Below are 20,652 nucleotides of genomic sequence, written 5' to 3' on the forward strand. Positions count from 1 at the left end.
TGTCACCCACCATGAGTAGTTTCCCTTTCTCCTCCCTGCTGTCTCTCCGTTTCTGCTGTGGAGATTCCAGGTCTTGCACAACCTCTTGCAGGGTCTGCACTGCAGCTACTAGCCTCCCCTACAGCTGCTTCATCTGCCCCACCGAGTTCTCCAGCACCCTCGCTCTCAGGGTCTCAGTCCCCACTGTCTTGTGGGTCACCTCGGCATTAATTCCTACCTGCTTCAGCTTCCTCCCCTGGGGGGGTCTCTCTCTTCCCCCCAGTCTCACCTGCCTTTTGGCTTTCACCACAACACAATTGTGTTGGTGTGGTGTTGTTTTGTATTGCCCACAATACAAAGTTTGCCCACCTCTGCTCTAGCGCATGTTCTCTAATCCTTAAATCATTCTTGTGACTCTTCTCTGACCCCTCCAATGTATCAACCTCCTTGACACCAGTTCCCTCACTCCTGCTCAATCCTCACCTCCTGCCTTCTCCCCTGGCCCAAAACATCGCCCCATGATCATAAGACTTTGCTTTCTCTAGGGCCTGTGCAGCCCAGGTCTCCAAGCCAGGGAGCAGCTGCCCAGAAGCTGGCGCTCTCACCCAGATACAAATGGGTGGAGTTCCATATATGATCCACAGTCACTTTCAAATGGACCAACCAAGACATGCACGTTACTGCCCTAAGGGATCACACCAACATACCATATCAATCCTCATTCTCCTTTCCCCACCCGCACTCCCACGCCCCCACCTCTCATCGAGAACCTTAGGGCTGGCTGTGCAAACCCTGACTCCAGGAGCACTACACTGTTCAGGAGACCCCTCATAGCATTAAGCACTGTGCTTGGTGGACAGCGATTGCAGGATCAAGCTCTTTGATTGCATGGTGCTTGGGGCAGGGGCCTTGGCTGAGAGATTCAAAGGGCCTAAGGGAGTTGAATTTCACTGGGAGGGACCTTAGTTCCTTTTGAGAGCCCCAGCCTTCATCTCCCTGTTCTCTCTGTCTAGTACCCAGCATTCTCTAGGGCACTGGGCAGATCCTAATAGAGCTGTGACTGACTGCCGAGTGGAAAAAGCCAGCCATTCTGTCTCAGCTGGTGCACATTGGCCCAGCCTCATTGTCTGCAGTGGAGGTAAGCCAAATTCCCCCAGTGGCAGATCTGGTCCCAGAGGGCTGAGGGAGTGCTAATGAGCATTTCGCACCTCAGTTACAGACAGGCATTGACTAGCAAAGATTAAAAGGTGGGTCTAGTTCGGAGAGCAGCTCTGTGGAAGTGCTATAATTATCATCAAAGTCTGGGTGGGTTCAGCGTACAAGCCAGTGTCCACCAGGGCTTTGAAAAAACAGCTGTGTTCTGTCCATCTCTCGCATTCTCCTCTCTAGTGTAGACTTTGCAGCCAGAATTTAGCTACTAGTGACGTGTGATGCAGAATGGAGTCCCCAGTCCTGGAGCCTCTGGTGTGTGGAAGGCCAGTGTCCAGCTGCCCCCATTCTCTTGGGGAAGGGGACAGACTCTCCTTGCTTTTGCAAAGGGAAACAAACAGCATGGAGGATTAACCTGGGGGGGCTCCTCCCCAAGAAATATCCCTTGCAAGGAGAAGAACTGCAGAGTTGACCACGCGGTGGTGCTCGGCTGTTGGCAGCAGAGCTTGCTGGTGCAATTCTGTCCTCTCGTCCATCCGTCCAAGGATCATTCCTAGGCAGGAACAGGGTGGGGCGGGGTGCCTTGTCTAGCGCCTCAGATCTTTGGGCTCTGCAGAGACTCCTTCAAAAGGCAGTGGGTCTCATGGAGTCAGCTAGCTAGGAATAAACCCTGCTACGAAGAGATCAATAGCAGTCTGTGTACATGCCCCCCCCCACACACACCACAATGGGCTGTGTAGGCACCGGGGACCTGAACCAAAGCATACAGCACTGGGAGGGATTATTCTAGGAGCCTATCAAGATGGAAGGAGTGTTAATGTGTCTCCTACTGGGTCAGGGCAGGTGGTCTTTGCTGCTAGCCCACAAGATGCCTGTCAGAGCCCAAACATTGACGTAAGATTGGCATTAGGCTTTTCCTTTCTGCCCCACAGGGTTTGCCAGCCCATAGGTGATGCAGGAGGTCCCTATGAGTCTCCATGATGAGTCGATCTGCTGGATGCTCTGCATCACCATGATGGTGACTTGCTTGCTGGCCATGTGGTTGGATCACTACTTGGTCTGGAAAGGAAAGAGAGGGAAGGTTAATCATTGGTGCCATGCCAGTCCAGGCCCCACAACAATGGTACCAAGGCAGCCAGATGATTCCACATGGCCGGAATGTAGCGTATTATGGAGAGAACTCAGCCAGACCAGTGGCCTCTTCTGGTTACAAACAAATAAGCAAAAGGTAGGGGTGCGGGGTGGGGACTGGAGATATTGGGGCATTGATAGGTGCTAATGGGATATGGAATCATATGGAATAAAGTTGGGTAGAAGGGACCTCAAGAAACCATCAAGTCCAGTCCCCTGCACTCAAGCAGGACCAAGTAAACCTAGACCATCCCTGACAGGGGTTTATCCAACCTGATCTTAAAAACCTCCAGTGACGGGGATTCCACAACCTCCCTTGGAAGCCTGTTCCAGAGCTGAACTCCCCGGAGAGTTAGAAAGTTTTCCTAAAAAGAAAAGGAGTACTTGTGGCACCTTAGAGACTAACAAATTTATTAGAGCATAAGCTTTCGTGAGCTACAGCTCACTTCATCGGATGCATTTTTCCTAATGTCTAATCTAACTCTCCCTTGCTGCAGATTCAGCCCATTGCTTCTTGTCCTGCCTTCAGCTGACACGACGAACCATCGCTCACCGTTCTCTTTGTAAGAGCCCTGAATAGATGTGAAGTCTATTACCAGGTCCCTCCTCAGGCTTCTTTTCTCAAGACTAAACAGACCCAGTTTTTTAAACCTTTCCTCACAGGTCAGATTTTCTAAACCTTCGATCATTTTTGTTGCTCTCCTCTGGACTCTCTCCAATTTGTCCACATCTTTCCCAAAGTGCGGCACCCAGAACTGGACGCAGTGCTCCACCTGAGGCCTCCCCAGTGCTGAGCAGAGTGGGACAGTTATCTCCTGTCTTACATGGGACACTCCTGTCAATACACCCCAGAGGATATTAGCCTTTTTCACAACTGCATCACATTGCTGACTCATATTCAATTTGTGTCCCACTATACTCCCCAGATCCTGGTCAGCAGTACAACCCCCTCATCTATTATTCCCCATTTTGTAGGTTTGCGTTTGACTTTTCCTTCTTAAGTACAGTACTTTGCCCTCGTTTTACTGACTTTTCTCTTGTTGCTTTCAGACTAAGAAGTACTTGTGGCACCTTAGAGACTAACAAATTTATTAGAGCATAAGCTTTCGTGAGCTACAGCTCACTTCATCGGATGCATCCGATGAAGTGAGCTGTAGCTCACGAAAGCTTATGCTCTAATAAATTTGTTAGTCTCTAAGGTGCCACAAGTACTCCTTTTCTTTTTGCGAATACAGACTAACACGGCTGCTACTCTGAAACCTGCTTTCAGACTGATTCTCCAATTTGTCAAGGTTGTTTTGTCCTCCAGAGTGCTTATAATGGAGCATAGCAGCCCCTAGGCACTAGGCAGGGCAATCTCATGGGTTAGGCAGCAGACGGGAACTCAGCAGAGCTCTGTTCTAGTCCCTGCTCTCCCACTAACCTGAGGCATAACCTTGGACAAGTTGCTTCCCCTCTCACTCTGCCTGACTTGCCTTTGTGGCAGGGCCTGCCTCTTACTCTGTGTTTGACCAGCTCCCAGCACAAGGGGGCTCTGAGAGCTTTTGGGGCCTCTAAGAGCTCACCTAATAATCAATGGGGATGGTTTGAATAGCACACAGGAAACAGCAGTGCTTGAAAGCTGCCCCCAGCTGATGGCTGTTCAGTGGCCTAAGTGACACATTGGCCTCAGTCCAGTTCTTGGGGGATTTTACAGATTCTATGACCCTTTGTCGGCCATCTCAGCAGAGGTGCCAAGGAATGAATGGGCCATGGAGCCTGAACTCCCCTCTCATGCATTTCCCCCTGGATCAGAATCCCCAGAACAGGGGAGCTTTTACGTTAGTTTATTTGCATTATGGAAGCACGTAATGGCTGTGGTCAGGGAAGAGGAGTCCGCTATACGAAAATGAGTCACAAGATAATGGTCCCCTCTCCAAAGAGCTCACAATCTGGGTGGGACACCAGACAGGGCAGGTGCATGGAACAGACCCATGGAGGACAAGGTGACAGTGGAATGGGTGCATCTTGCAGAGCAGGCAGTGGTTGCAGCTTGGCACTACCTTACATGTGCATGGGGGAAAGTTTGCACTCCAGCTGCCTGGACCTGGTTTAGGGACAGCTAAAAGCTCCGTCTGCCATGAATGTCAGGCACCAGCATGAACCTCCTTTCGAAATGGGGAACTTGAAGGGGATGCTCTTGGAGTCATCAAATATTTGGGAGGCGCATACCCCTGGCAGTAACAAAAGCAAGGGTTGTGGACTGAAGGCACATGCCTGGAATATCAAGGGGTGCTGGGGATTATGTGACAGATGTGGAATAGTGGGGACATAAAGTGACTCACTAATGCTGGAGTAGATTAACTGCTATAGTAGCTCTTTTCTCTCTCTGTCTCCCCCTACCCCAGCCTACAGAAACGGCACAATTGTACCTCTCAGCACATTTTGCCTGGTCTAGATTTAAATTTCTGTGTCTAGCTCCTGGGGGACCTTGGGCAACATCTGGCAGAGGAGGCCATTAGACGGACTGATGGAAGTTGGTGGAGGTGAAGTCTGTCTCAGAAGCTTATGTTTCAGGGCTTGCTAGGTCTCCCGAAAGAGTCGGATGTTGTTCAAAATTCCAGCTAGAAATGTGCTCCCGTGGAGAGAGGAGGTTGGTCACCTTGAGCCATAGAGATAGGATCCTCCCCCGTCACTTGCATCATAGCACACGGTCACTTCCCCTCCACCCCATCTACAAGTAGGTACATCCCTCAGCACAGTGCTGACGAACTACAGCTGGTCAAGAATATTTTGATGAAACATTTTTTTAATTGGAAAATGACAATTCATCACACCTGAAATTTTTCCCAGCAAAGGGTTGGATTGGAAGGTTTCTCAGGTCCAGGATGGAATTTCTTCTCAAAATCTGAGAGAGAAAGAGAGAGGCCAACAACCCCATAGTTACAGCACTCCCTGGGGATGTGGGGAGTGCCGTAATTCATGTCTCCCACATCTCAGGTGAGTTTCCTAACAGACAGAGTCAGTCACTCTCTTAAAAAGAAAAGGAGTACTTGTGGCACCTTAGAGACTAACAAATTTATTAGAGCATAAGCTTTCGTGAGCTACAGCTCACTTCATCGGATGCTCACGAAAGCTTATGCTCTAATAAATTTGTTAGTCTCTAAGGTGCCACAAGTACTCCTTTTCTTTTTGCGAATACAGACTAACACGGCTGCTACTCTGAAACCAGTCACTCTCTTGACGGAGCTGTTATTTGTATGTGTAACTAATGTATTGAGAGGCCCGCAGAGACTGACTCTGTAGCCTGGGGTTTAGTGCCCTCTCCTGGGATATGGGAGACCTCGATTCAACACCTTCCTGCAAAGTAGGGACTTGAACCTGTGTCTATCACATCCCTGGTGAGTGTTCTGGCTCTCTCTCTCTCTCTCGCTCTCCCTCATTGTTTGTGAAAAATTTCAGAAGGTCTCAGTTTCGTCCTAATGTGGAACTGAAATTTTTTTGAAATCTCGACTATGTTTGCAGGACAGGAAAACCATTTTCCACCTCGCTCTGCTCCTCACAGCATACTGGGGCACTGCGGTCAGTGCTGACAGAGGGACGAGCTCCTCCTACTGAAAAAATGAACCCATGGTCTATCTCTTGAGAAGTTACCCGTGCATCTCCTGGTGAAGTCCACCTCTGTCCTATGAAACAACCTCACCTCCTCAGAACAGAGCACACTTTTTTTCTGCACTGTTGTTCCAGAGGGCAAGAGTCCATTCAATGGCTTGTGGGTTACTTGACTTCCACCAGCTGGAGGTTTGGTTTCATTCAAGGACAAATCAGACATCACGGAGCAAACTTTCAAGTGGCCTGCGCTGGGTTAGGAAACCCATCATCAAAGAAATCTCCTAATGGAAAACGAAGAAATACTTCTTGAGCCAATTCAAAGTTATGCTTCCTGCTAATGTAAAATGAAGGCTCACAATTAAAACATGGAGGACCATTTCTGAGTGAAAACAAGCCCCTTTCAAAAACTCAGCATTGGCACTATTTTTCAGCCCCAAAGTGGCATTTTGCTGAAATGACTTTTTGGCATGAAATGAGATCCCTCTCCAAGCCGAAAGGGAATGCCAGAAGCTTCAAATCTGGCTTCAAAAAAAAAAAGTAGCTGTGAATTCTTTGCACAGTCCCTACTTTCACCAGTCTGGAGTTCATTTGCCGTGAAGTGTTGGAAATAGAATGAAACTCAAAAACATTTTTGTATTTCAAAATTACAAAATAAAATGACAGCTAGGCTTGGCAGATTGTTTTAATAATTTTGACAGATATCAACATTTATTTTAAGCCTTTCCCCTCTATTTTTATTGATTTAAATGTTCACAGTCGCTTTGGGCTTCAGTTTCCCCATCTATAAAATAGGCACAAGACTTCCCTTCCCCCACCCTTTTTCTGATTAGGCTTCGAGATATTCTAGGCAGGGACTGCCTATTGCTATGTGTATGTGCAGGGCCTAGCACAGTGATTCCCAAACTTTTTCGGTCACGCTCCCCCCCTTACCCGGTCTGTGCCCCCCCCCTCCCCGGGCGCTGCAGTGGGGAGGCCAGGCTGGGAGTGGGTCCAGAACCGTGGTTGGGATCCAGGGCCAGGACCAGGGGCGGAGCCTTGGCCACCATCGGGAGCTGGGAACTGTGGCCAGGAGTGGGGCCGTAGTCGGGGGTGGGGCTTGGAGCTGTGGCTGGGGCCACGGTGAGGAGCAGAGCCACAGCTGAAAGCGGGTCCAGGAGGGGAGCAGGGACTAGGATTGGGGCTGGGGGCAGGGCCTGGAGTGGAACTGGGGCAGAGTGGACTGGATGGCAATTCGTCCCCACCCTCTATGGGGGCTGTTCTGAGCCCTGCCGTGATCCCCTGAGCATTCCTCCGTGCCCCCCTAGGGGAGCATGCCCCACAGTTTGGGGACCACTGGCCTAGCACAATTGAGGCGCAACAGAGATTGGAACCCCAACATGCCACTGTAATAGCAATATTGTTTTACAAATTATGCCTCATTACAAGTTATGCTGTCACAGCTGCTCTGTATATGGATGCAATGAACTGAATCAAACATGCAGCACCTCTATGGAACACAGTGTGTCTCTGTCGATTTATTTCATTTTAATGGCTGGGATCAGGGAACAGAAGCCGTGAAATCCTCTAAGCAGGAAAGCTCGCAGATCTGATCATTTTCTTCCCTGAATTACACATTCTTCACCAGAGCTCTCAGCAGAAGCAAAAGTAACCACTTGCTATCAGGATGTGGGGTAACTTGGTGTGAAAATTATTGTAAATGATTACGGCTGCTAAGGGAGAGTGCCAGGACTGGTCATGCTATTTATTAGATCTAAGGATCAGGACAAATCTGCATGGAATGGTCATATCTTTGCACCATGCTGTCGGTAGATGCCTTAAAGGGGGTATTTTATCCTCCATTATACTGCTTCTTGTGCATTTTCTCCTGTGCTCTACTCACTCAGAACTCAATGAACTCATGTAATCATAGCGTGTCAAGATGGACGAGACCTCTGGCCTCATCTGCTCCTTTCCCTAGGACCGGTGCAGGATTGGTCAGTATTGCTCATTTGCTACTGATTGGTCCAGTCTGGTTCTAAATGCCCCAAGTAATGGGATTAGCAAAACTTCTCCTATTCACCTAAACCAAAGCTAGGGGGAAATTGGCATGTATTCAAGCTGCCTTTCTGCTCCAGTGAAAGCAGCTTTATTCCCTAGCCCCTAGAGACTCAGCAAATTTAATAGGGGGCTTGGCATCTTAAGGAAGAGACAATCATAGGGGTATGGACATGGGCTGTGCTGAGTTTTTCATCTGACAGTTAGTTGGCTTTTTCTCAAGATCACACCCTTAAGTATCGGTAGCAATCCTGAAGGAGTGCAAGGTTGCTCCCCTGGCCGCTCATCACTGCGCAGACTCCGGCTGCGTTAGAGCACAGTAAGAGATGGCCTGTAGGATGGCTTTCCTATGGGGAATCACTGTTGCTTACAGTCTAGAGGGCAGATCCTTGGAGGTGACCTGAGTGGGCTCTGGATCAGACCCTGGATGCAGATAAGAATGGAGTCCTATCAAAGTTCCTGGACTGATACTCAGAGTTTCCCCTGATGGTTCATTTTCCCCTCTTGCTTCTGGGGCCAGTTTATGTTTTATTTCACCAACTTTCCAAGGGATTCTTGTAACCATGGCTACCAAATTTGATTGCCAAACTATATCCATGGCAGCAACCCTGAGCAATAGCAGATCAGCACATTCTAAAATTTTTTTTCAGTCTGATGTTCATTTTACGGTGGAAGCCAGACTCAAGGGGACACCTTACAACACACAACTCCTCCTCCCGCGAAAGGGGGATTCATTGGGTTTATAGCCCCCTTCATTGCCCCCTTCTTTAAAAGGCCTGACTTTTTTCCCCTGCTTCTTTTCACCAAGCCATTCCCCAGACCTCAATTCAAACACACAGTATTTGGGGGAAGTTCTCTGGCCCGTGTTATACAGAAGGTCAGACGGGATGATCATAATGGTCCCTTCTGGCTTTGTAGTCTATGAATCTACAAGGCACCATGTCAATACAAAACACCTCACAGTTTGTTCCCATCAAGCCGTGCAGCAGGGAGACAGGGAACGGATCCAGCCTGTGGGTATAGCGGCTCTCACCAGGCCTGAGTTTGCCCCAGTGTTACCAAGACGCTGGTTGTCGCTGTTGCTTCACACCGTTCTGGCCCTAGGGACATCCCCTGCAGGTGGGCAGCGGCCTGCACTGCATGGCAGGTTGGATTGAGGCGTTCACAGCGTTAACCCTGTCCATCCACAACCCCCGGTATGGGGCACCTATCGAAACTGGGGGACAACGTGTTCATGGTGCAAACCACAGCTCAGAGAGAGTGACTTATGGCCTCCATCTCTCCCCCATTCACCACCATGCGGGCCCCTCCTCCGCTCCGTTGGCTGGATCTGCTCCCCATTCCTATCCGCCCGGCCCACCTGGCCCCCCGCTGTACCTACAGCAATTGGCATATGCACTAGCTGGTAGGAAGGCATTAAAAGATATCCTGCTCCTTTCCATGCCACTGAGCTGCTGGAGACCTGTCAGAGCAGTCAGCACCCTGCAAACAGCCCGCTCTCCGCAGGCCACCAGCAGCAAGTGCTCTGACCAGTCCGGCTTGGGGACCTCTGTTCTACCCTCTGGGCACTGGCACCACCCTCAGAGGTATCTCAGCATGACTGGGTGCCCCAGAGGGCCAGGCGCCTATCCTTGCCATTGAGCACGACCTGCTGTCTTACCTGAGCGAATCGTGCTCTTTCCCCTGCCAAAGGTGGCCCCAGGGGAGCTCTCCAGTGGGATGGTCTGGAGGGCGGAGAGCGGGATGTCGGCATCTGTGCTCATCAGCCAGGTAGACTCCATCTCTTTGGTCCAGTTCTCCTGGTACCTCAGCTCCACGCCATCCGGCCGGCTGCCACCACAGCCCATGGCAGGGGCTGACTGGCGTCACTCACGGCACGTCAGGCAAGCGTCTCAGAGTATGGCAGGGAAATCGGTCCCTCAGCCACCCTTTGTGAGCATCTTCCGGCCTCCCGGGTGTCGCGCTAGTGGGATCCAGCCCCTCCTTCAGCCAGAGTTATTCCCACCCAACTCTCTGGGGACATTCCCTCCCCTGCAACTGCAGTCAAGGGAAGAGCCACCCCTGGGTGTGTTAGCTGCTGTGAAATGGGGTGGCCGGACTGCCCACCGGGGGTAGGTTCCTTCAGCTGGTCTATGAGTTGGATCCTTGCCTGGAAGGCACCTGAAAGGGGTAAATAAAAGAGACAGGCATTGTCTTTGTCATTCAACCACTCAGTTCATTGGAGATCGGCAAAACATTAACCACAATGTAGCCCTGGCTGGCCCTATTGCTGGGAAGCTTCTCTATGAAATAAATGGTTTCAGAGTAGCAGCCGTGTTAGTCTGTATTCGCAAAAAAGAAAAGGAGTACTTGTGGCACCTTAGAGACTAACAAATTTATTAGAGCATAAGCTTTCGTGAGCTACAGCTCACTTCAATGCATCCGATGAAGTGAGTTGTAGCTCACGAAAGCTTATGCTCTAATAAATTTGTTAGTCTCTAAGGTGCCACAAGTACTCCTTTTCTTTTTTTATGAAATAAATGTGCAGTTTGCTGTCCTAGCAGATCTGAAGAGCCGCAATTACTGAACCCAGCAGGCACTGAGCTGCTGCAGCTGGCAAATTACTAATGGTGAGCGAGGCAGGGAATAAAAAACCTAGAGGGTTTTAGAATCTCTGTCCCGTTTATCCCTATTTCCCTGTCATGCACGAGGGCACCCATGCAATCAAGGCACCCGCGAATCTCTATTAGATCTGGGGTTGCTATTTATCAGGAAGTATCTACTTACAGAATTGGACCCTTCTCCTGGTTTCCAAATCACCCCTGAGCAGCCTGTGACATTTATGATTTTTCTGCCTCCAGGCACTGATGAAATCCAAATTAATAATTAACCTGTAGCATCCAGGAGGCAGTGCTACCCCATTGCTTTGCCTGTACGTTTTCAGTGGGGATGGGCTAATTCTTCTAAATGTAGCTCTAAGCCCACTCCAGAGTTTGACTGGGTTTGCATTTCACTACGGAAAGGCTGCAAAAAGGAGCAGAGGGGAGAGACCAGTGAAAATATACAGTGAGAATTGGAGTGGAAGCAGATAATGATTGAAAAAGAGATCCTAAGACTTCGATAAAGAGCTAGTGGGAGAGAAAGAAATCAAGTGGGGGGAAAGGAGCAGAGAGTGAAAGCAAATCCAGAGTGAGCATGTGAAGAATGGAGCCGAGAGGAATATTCAAAGAAGAAATGAGTGCAGACAACATACAGTGCAGAGAGGAAGCAGCAGGTGCCAGCCAAACCTTGCAGGGAACATCTATTCCAAGTCTATACCCCAGAACTCCTTCAACTAGAGACTCCTTTTTAGGTGACGATGGGGGATTGGTTTAAATTGCAGGGCAGAAAAAGGTTTGGGACTCAAACTAGCTTGGAGAATCTTCAAACAATTAGTCTGAGAGCTTTTAGAACTGAAAGCTCGTCTCTCCCTAGCGCTCATCTCTGTGGCTTCGTTTGTCATTTAGCTCTTTACAAGACAAAGCGTGGTCCCTGCCCCAAAGAGATCACCGTCAAAGGCCCCCATCCTAACATGAGAGCCTCCCAAGTGACTTTATTATTTATAGTAGCGTAACGCCTAGAGGCTCCAACCAAGATTGCACCAGGCACTGTACAGACCTTACCAAGAGACTGTCTCTATCCCGGAAAGCTGACTGTTAGAATCGAGGTGGAAGGGGAAACAGATGGGAAGCCCATTGCTCCAGGTCACTCAGCGGGTCAATGGCAAAGTTAGGATGAGAACCCAGGTCTTGAGTTCCAGTCCACTGGCCTACTGGCTGGAAAAGCCTCCCAGGAGTAGGACGGTGCATGGACACCAGTCCACGGCAGTGAGCATCCCCCTGAAGGCAGACTTGGAGCTGAGGAGATGCAATGGGAAATCCACAGGGACTCATTCAAATGGGTTTTGAGCTTTTCAGGGCATGGACTGTGTTTTTACAGCGCGTCTGCACATCGCTTAGTAGCACATGGAGCCCTGAGCCCTGATTGGTGCTGCTGTAATGCAGATAAACAGCAGTAACAGTGCGCACGCGCGCGCACACACACACACACACACACACACACAGACCAGGAATCGGAAAGTTCAGAGATCCTGAGGACTTTGTCAGTGTCTAGCAAACCAGCAAAGCCTTGAGATTCTGCACCAGTTCCCTTGGGGGAGCCCAGCTGAGCAGAGACAGTGCCAGCAAACCAACCCCTCCATTCTCCCTGCTCGCTCCCAGGAAGAAACTCTGCCTCCTGCAGTAATCCCCGGCTGGAGGTCGTATTAAGGACAATTTTTCTCTCACCTTATCAGTGCTGGAGAAGCTGCTTCGCTGGTTCTGTTCCCTTCTTCTCTCCAGCCACAGAGGCAGCTGCTTTGTGCTCTATCCCTCCTGTTTGCTCCTGCATCTCCTCAAGCCCTTGGTGCTCTACACCTCAGCAGCCCCCTGCACTGGGATCAATTTGCAGCACCAGCGCGATGCTCGCTGCAGCTGGAGGAGGTGCTGAAGCAGGACCCACTGATGTCTGCTCTAGCATCACTCAAGAAGCAGTGTGTGCAGAGAGATTTCTAGTGTCTCACTTTAGATGGATCAATCCAGCTGTAAGACTAAGAAACCAGGAGGAGCTGGTGGAAGACTCGGATACAAGATGCTACGACGAATGCCTAGGTCTGCAGAGAATGCTTTGTGATCTTTTCTTCCCTTCTTGGATCTAAATCTACTGCAGTGTTGCTGTATCTTGTTGAAAAGCTGCTAGGGTTCATCCCAGAGGGGGCTGCATTGCAGTGATGGATAAAGTGATTTTATATATTAGCCGGTTAGCTCCTTGGAGCTGGGACTGGGCCCTGCTTGGCCCCTTTGGGAATTGCTGCAGTACAGATGTTAAACAATCAATACGCACATTTCAGCACAGTCCCAGAAGTGAGGCAGGTGCTTAACGTCTGCAGAGATGAAGCTCCCGTCCGGCATTCTCAGGCCTAGATTCTACCTGTGCTCACCCCCAGGCATGGTGCCAATTACCGGTACTGCTGCCTGTAGTGGGTGTTACTAGTGAAAACACTGAGCACCGGCAGGATCAAGCCCTAATTTTAGATGGGATTGAAACAGGAATTCCCAGACTGGATGAGACCCGAGCTCCATCTAGGCCAGTGTCCCCACTCCGACAAGGGGCAGCACCAGCTGCTTCAGAGGACGGGGGAAGAAATCCTGAAGTCAGCAGTGATGGGGCAACCTGCCCCTGGGGGCTCTTTCCTCCTGACCCCCAGCACTTAGTTTGATTTATGCCCTGAAGCAGGAGGGTTGACGTCTCTCTGGTGCAATGGGAGGGTGTCAAACAACAGAGGGGCTGGAGTGAGGGTAGGCGAGCGCCACAGGTGTGGGACTGGCTGGCGACTCATGGCATGGCACATCTTAGGCTCCGTTTGCACTTCAGTCGGGGAAGCAGGGGTCGGCACACCGAGCTAATTCGCTAAACACAGCGGTGTAGCCACCGTGGCACAGGCCAGCAGCCCACGGACGTCCCCAGGGCCCTGAGCAGGACAGTACTGGAGCGCTAGCCGGTGCTGCCACCCGTCCTTACACGGCTCCAGCCGAACTCGTTCACGTGTGGCTGCGTGTGCGGCAGTCACACCTCCTGCGGCAGAGTGGAGGGACGCCCAGAGATCTAGACACTGTTTTAAGGCAAGTACCTGCCGCTCTCCGGTGCTTCTCCAGCCCCCATGACCGTAGTACTTGAGCACTGCCGAGTCTTTACTGTATTTACCCTCACAGTGCCCCCGGGAAGCAGGGTAGGGCTGTGGTCCCCACAGTACAGACGGGGAACTGAGGCACAGGAACAGCCTGAGAGTGACTGTCTCCAGGTCACCCGTGGCACAGCAGGTCGCACGAATCCCATGCTAGCCCCAGGTCAGCCTTCCCCTCCAGTGCCAGCCATGTAAAGCCAGCAAACCCTTGTTCTGTGCCTTGACACTAACTACCATGCAAATACAATAGTCACCCCAAGAGAGCCTGAGCTGTATTTCTCAGCGTATTTCAGTGCTGCCCAGGACCGTGGAGCCCTAGAAGTGTCACAGGAGCCTGTCAGCACCAGCCTGCTCCCTGGATCACAGAGGCTCAGATGAGCATCCGACTTCCACACAATTGCCCAGCTGAAACCTCCAAATCTTTTCAGCTCTGCCCATCCCTGAGCTGCCGGCAACGGCACCGACTGGGAGGCCAGAAGGGACCATTATGACCCAGTCTGACCTCCTGCACAATACAGACCAGCGACCCTCACCTGGTGACTCCTGTACCCCCTCCAACCACTGGGCTGAGCACAGCGTATCTGGTAGAAAGAGACGCCAGCCTTAGCTCAATGGTGGAGCGGGAGATTTTTTCAAAGGTACAAATGAGGCGCCCAATTCCCATTGATGTTGAAGGAGAGTTAGGACCCTAAGTGCCATTCATACCCATGAAAATCTCCCTCTAAGAGAATCCACCACATCCCTTGGCGAGCTGTTGCAATGGACATCCTCCCTCACTGGTAAAATCTGTGTCTGATTTCCAGTTGGAGTTTGACTAGCTTCAACTTCCAGCCACTGAATCTTCTTGTGCCTTTGTCAGCTACATTAAGATAGCACTTGACGAGCAGAAATCTTCTCTTCCTAGGTCTTAAGGACTGTGACCAAGGTGTCTCTTAACCTTCCTTTGGATAGGATAACAGAGAGAGAGCTCCCATTGTAAGGTGTTTTCCACACCTGAGAGATTCTTGTATCTCTTCTCTGAACCTCTCTAAGTTTTGCAGCATTTATCTGGTGCAATTTCTCCCCCCACCTCATCCCCCACTGTTCCTCAGACATTCTTGTTAACTGCTGGAAATGGCCCACCTTGATTATCACCACAAAAGGTTTTCCTCCTTTCCCCCCTCCTTCCTGCTGGTAATAGCTCATCTTAAGTGATCACTCTCCTTACAGTGTGTATGATAAAACCCATTGTTTCATGTTCTCTGTGTGTGTATATAAATCTCCCCACTGTATTTTCCACCGAATGCATCCAATGAAGTGAGCTGTAGCTCACGAAAGCTTATGCTCAAATAAATTTGCTAGGCTCTAAGGTGCCATAAGTACTCCTTTTCTTTTTTGCTATCCATTTCTGAGGGCCTGTCCCTAATCTGGTATCTGTGTTGTTAGTGAGGCTGGCTTCCCAAGTGGACTATACTGCTTGTTAACCAGTTTCTAACAAACCAGGGAATAACTAGGAGAGAATTCCTCTTCTCCTGCCTGTCTGCCTGTTTCTTCTCTCTACTGTGGTTGCCTTTCTCGGCTTGTGTGCCCGTGATTGCGGCCTGGGGAGCGATTGGTATTTTGTGCCGATGGAAGTTCCAGCTCATTGTGTTTGCTGTGCAGTACACTGGAAAAGGGAATACCCTTTACTGTCCGGCTGAGGCTCTGAGTGCTAATCTCACCCTGGAACTAGTGCATAAGAAGAGAGCTCTGTATAACCAACCCCACTTCAACTGACAGCAAGCTTGAACCCTGACCCTTCAGAACTAAAAGCACTTGAGCTAAGAGACTGACAGTAGGATCATAACTGCCCAAGAGAGTTAGGCACTACAGTCCCATTCAAAACCAATGGGGGTTAGGCATCTAACACCACTAGGCATTTTTGACAATCTCATTCCAAGTCTCCTAGCTGGAAATATTAGCAGATTTATCAACCTCCTCTGGCCACATGCTACTAGGAGGTGACAAAGAGCCACATCGCAGGACCCTACATTATTTCTGCAAATGTGGCTTCCTCCCCAGTATCCTTCATCTTCCTCACGAGATCCAGTGCCTCCCAGCTGGGAGTCACTGGCAAATCACCCTTTAGCCCTGGCAGCCCCAGCGATCCTCCCCGCGGAGGGCCAGGTCTCCGCCCACTTTTATACCCAGCAACTACAACCAACTTCGGTTCTGTCTGCCAGGAGAGAGGCTTTAGCACAGGAGAAGTGATCACCCTATCCTGCCCTGTACCAGAAGGGGAGGCCAGGCTAAAGGAAGCTGCCCCCTGCTTTAGTCCCGGGGTCCATGTGCTTGGGCTCGGATGCCCTGTGTGAAGAGCCTGGGTATCCAGGAGCACCCCCGGGGATGCGTCGGAAAAAAAACTGCTGCAAATCCGCCAGTTCTGCCTTAGCCCTGAGAGGCTCCATTTGGGCCTTCGGCATCTCGTGATACTTATGTTCAGGGCACGGCCATTGTACATGGCAGAGAACTCCCCGCATTGCCCCTCTCCAATCCCTCGAGCACAGTGCGTCTGTGGCCTGCAGCACCGGCATTGCTAAGGAACCCAGCATGGTGCTGGCCACGAGCCAGGCAGCCCCACGTCAGGAAGTAGACACACAGGACAAGGAATCTTCCCTCTGCCTATGAAATGCCCTGACTAGGGAATGAAAAACGAACAGGGAAAGAAAAGGAGGAGGTTGATGGAGCCTCCGGCTGCGCCAGCATCTGGACTAATCGGAGGGGGTGGGACTGACTGATACACAACCACCCCTTTTTCCTCGAAGCAGGGGCATGTATGGAGTCTTAGAAGCATAGGACTGGAAGGGACCTCGAGCAGTCATCTTGTCTAGTCCCCTGCACTCATGGCAGGACTAAATATTATCTAGATCATCCCTGACAGGTGTTTGTTTAACTTGCTTTTAATAATCTCCAACGATGGAGATTCCACAACCTCCCGGGAAAATTTATTCCAGTGCTTAACCACCCTGACAGTTAGGAAGTTTTTCCTAATGTCCAACCTAAACCTCCCTTGCTGCAATTTAAGCCCATTGCTTCTTGTCCTATCCTCAGAAGTTAAGGAAAACAATTTTTCTCCCTTTTCCTTGTAAGAACCTTTTATGGACTTGAAAACTGTTATCATGTCCCCTCTCAGTCTTCTCTTCTCCAGACTAAAAAACCCAATTTTTTTCAATCTTCCCTCATAGGTCATGTTTTCTAGAACTTTCATCATTTTTGTTGCTCTCCTCTGGACTTTCTCCAATTTGTCCACATCTTTCCGGAAATGTGGCACCCAGAACTGGACACAATACTACAGTTGAGGCCTAATCAGCGCGGAGTAGAGCAGAAGAATTACTTCTCGTGTCTTGCTTACAAAACTCCTGCTAATACATCCCAGAATTATTGCTCTTTTTGCAACACTGTTCACTCATATTTAGTTTGTGGTCCACTATGACCCCCAGATCCCTTTCCACAGTACTCCTTCCTAGGCAGTTGTTTCCCATTTTGTACGTGTGCAACTGATTGTTCCTTCCTAAGTGGAGTACTTTGCATTTGTCCGTATTCAATTTCATCCTATTTACTTCAGACCATTTCTCCAATTTGTCCAGATCATTTTGAATGATAATCCTATCTTCCAAAGCACTTGCAACCTCTCCCAACATGGTATCGTCCACAAACTGTATAAGTGTACTCTCTATGCCATTATCCAAATCATTGATGAAGATATTGAATGGAACCGGACCCAGAACTGAACCCTGCAGGACCCCACTCACTATGCCCTTCCAGCTGGACCGTGAACCACTGGTAACTACTCTCAGGGAACGGTTTTCTAACCAGTTTTGCACCCACCTTATAGTAGCTCCATCTAGGTTGTATTTCCCTAGTTTGTTTATGAGAAGGTCATGTAATGCCTGGCAGTTTGGTCACCCCCCAGGAACTGAATCTGGGCTCAGCAGCTCAAAGAGCATGAGTGACACAGCTGGAGATAAAGAAATCCAGTCCCTTGCTAGGAGCAGGAGCCATCAGAGCTATGGACCTGCTGGCTCCTTATAGGAAGGATGGTGCAGTGGTTAGGACACGAGCTAAGGCTGGAAGAGACCTGGGTTTGAGTCCCTGCTCTACCACTGACTCCATGTGTGTGCTTGGACAGGTCACTGTCTGTACCAGGGAGATACCTGCCCTGCCCATCCTCCCTGGGGTGGTGAGAGAATAAATATGGTGCAGATTGCCAGCTGTGCTCATCCCATGGGAACAGAAGGGCTATGCAAGGACCTTACACAGATACAGCCAGGGTTGGATCCAGATTGGATGGCTCACAGCATTTAGACTCAGACCCAAACACTGAGGGAGCAGGACAGGATTCAATCTTAATGATCCACCAGCTTTTGAATGTCAGGATCTGGCCCATCTCTGGTGCAAAGGAATAGCTGCTGCAGGGTACTCAGCTTCCGTCCTCGAGCTTTAAAACCCACCTGCAGGGGAGGGCAAATGTTATTCTGTACCCTGAGCCTCCTGCAGGAGGAAAATAATTGTGACGCCGCATCCTGACCTTGTTCTGGTCCCTGTTGTATTTTCCGAGAAAGCCTCTGCAGACAGCGGGCGTATTGCAGCTCCTGCTCTGTGCATGGCCGCTTCGCTCTATTCTTTGCTGCGTGATGTTAAAGAAATAGCATGGCATGAAATCCATGAGATTCTCTCCTATCTCTGAGCCGGGCCAGCTGCCAGTGGCATTTCAATGCTAACTGCATCATTCTTTCCCACACGATTCACTGTGGAGGTGCTTTGAACATACCCATACGTTGCAGCAGAGTTTGCCTTGTCAGCAGCGCCTGGTTTAGCTGGATGCAGAGCGTTACTCTCAATTCGCAGCAGGAGAGTAGAGGAAAATAATTTTGCAATCAGGTCAGATAGCGATCACTAAATGCACAGAAGGCAGAGAAAGGAGAAGAAAGGCTGAGCCTTAAAGATCAATCTTTATGCATGAGGATGAAATGGGGATGGAAGATCTAGGTGTCAGAGAGGCACCAAGGGAATACAAACTCACAGTGGGAAGAAAAGAATGGGGCAATTCAGAAAAGAGCAACGAAATCAAAAGCTAGCAGCATTCAGAGCCCCCATTGTGAGCCTTCTCCCGGGGGTGCATCCGCCCATCAAATTTTTGTCACAGCTCATGTCAAGGGTGACTGCTGGGTCAGATTTCAGTCAGTGGCCTTGCATCCCTGTGTGCCAGGCTGCAACGCCATATTGAAATGCCACTCAGGTATGGGGAGCATCTCAAACAGGGGGCCTGGAACAAACTGCCCCTTTTGCCCCCGCTCTGGGATACACCCTGTGTTTAACGTGCATACGGCTGTAGGCAGTACTGCTTTCTCCCGTGTATAAATGGAACCCACTGGCTCAGTTGGGTCTTCCTCTAGTGGCTGGTCCACAAGAGGATAACAGCCTGATAGATCTGCCAGTGAAAGGAGCGACTCCTTTAGCTCACACAGTAAAGCTTGTGACAGGGAAGCGGATTATTCACTCTTATAGTTGAGCAAACAAAGACTTTGATTACAACACAGGAACTCGGATCCCCTGACACTGGTTACTATGCTGCACTAGCACATCTTAGGACCGTGAAGAGGGACCCCAATAAAAATGAGATATTTAAAATCCCACCTATCTCCCTATTAGGCACATGGGTTACACAGTGTCCCCCGGGAAAGGGCTGGAGACCCATCACTTGGGACATTTAACATCAGACAGGACAGAGCTCTGGAGAACAGGCTGAGGACCATTTTCTGGTCTGTTAGTTCAGCACCTCACACAATGGGGTCCGGGGGGCGGGGGCGGTGGAGAGGGGACATGGGCTGGGGGCTACTCTCGGGCCACCCCACCCCAGGCAGGTGGAGAGTCTGCAGCTCCCCAGGCTGCTCTTACCCAGGCCAGGCTCCAGCTTCCAGCCTGGCCTGGGCCTTGGGGGGGGGGGAGGAGGGGCAGGGGGCCAGGCCCTGAGTGAAAAGTGGATGGGCCAGGCCTGTCCACTTTCAAAAAGTGGGAGGATCGGGGCCCCTTGGCCCCCCCTGTTCGGGGCCCTTGGGAGGGTAATTCATCCCTGGGGCAGCTCACCTAGGGACATGGTGGATTCTACATCATGCTGAGTCTGTAACTCAAGCCTGGGTGTCTCTTTCTAACAGATCTGCTCTAGCTCAGCCAGAAGCTCTGGGCCTGATGCAGGAATTGCAGGAATTGCTGGATGAGATGTGATGGCCTTTGCTCTAAGGAGATCAGACTACTCAGCGTACTGCTCCCCTCTGGCCTTACACATCTATCAGTCTGGACCTGTGTGAGCTGGAGAAAGTTTCAGCAAAACGCCCTCAGGAAGCCCAGATCATGGGCCCGATTCGAGGCCAGTGAAACTCCACCAGCTGGACGGGAGCTGGAACATGGATGGATCTGGCCCAGGGAGTTGAAACGCCTACAGGACCCATGCAGCCAAAGGAAATCCTCCACATCAGGAGCTGTCGCTTGTATGCCAGGGACCCCCAGAGTCCCCAGCTGAGATCAGGGCCCGCTGGGTTGGGCAAACACAGAGCAAGAGACAGGTGGGGAGCAGCCTGGCTCAGGGGCTAAGTGGATGTGAGGCAAAAGGCAAAGCCAGGTGTCATAAATATAAAGGGAAGAGTAAACACCTTTAAAATCCCTCCTGGCCAGAGGAAAAACCCTTTCACCTGTAAAGGGTTAAGAAGCTAGGATAACCTCGCTGGCACCTGACCACAATGACCAATGAGGAGACAAGATACTTTCAAAGCTGGAGGGAGGGAAAAACAAAGGGTCTGTCTGTCTGGGTGATGCTTTTGCCGGGGACAGAACAGGAATGGAGTCTTAGAACTTAGTAAGTAATCTAGCTAGAGATGCATTAGATTATGATTTCTTTAAATGGCTGAGAAAATAAACTGTGCTGAATGGAATGGATATTCCTGTCTTTTTGTAACTTAAGGTTTTGCCTAGAGGGATTCTCTATGTTTTGAATCTAATTACCCTGTAAGGTA

The 20,652-nt window shown here is 50.2% G+C and overlaps 1 long non-coding RNA gene across 1 annotated transcript; it reads right to left on the reverse strand.

Moving 5' to 3' along the window:
• Positions 1-319: 319 nt before the first annotated feature.
• Positions 320-12,624, reverse strand: LOC122459154. Its single transcript, XR_006279653.1, has 4 exons — positions 12,189-12,624; positions 9,545-10,044; positions 5,942-6,131; positions 320-2,187 (listed from the first exon to the last, which is right to left on the reverse strand). It is a non-coding gene; the product is annotated as an uncharacterized LOC122459154 (long non-coding RNA).
• Between the last annotated feature and the right edge of the window lie 8,028 nt (positions 12,625-20,652).

The sequence above is a fragment of the Dermochelys coriacea genome, chromosome 3 (genome assembly GCF_009764565.3).
Source record: "Dermochelys coriacea isolate rDerCor1 chromosome 3, rDerCor1.pri.v4, whole genome shotgun sequence".
Classification (NCBI taxonomy): domain Eukaryota; kingdom Metazoa; phylum Chordata; order Testudines; family Dermochelyidae; genus Dermochelys; species Dermochelys coriacea.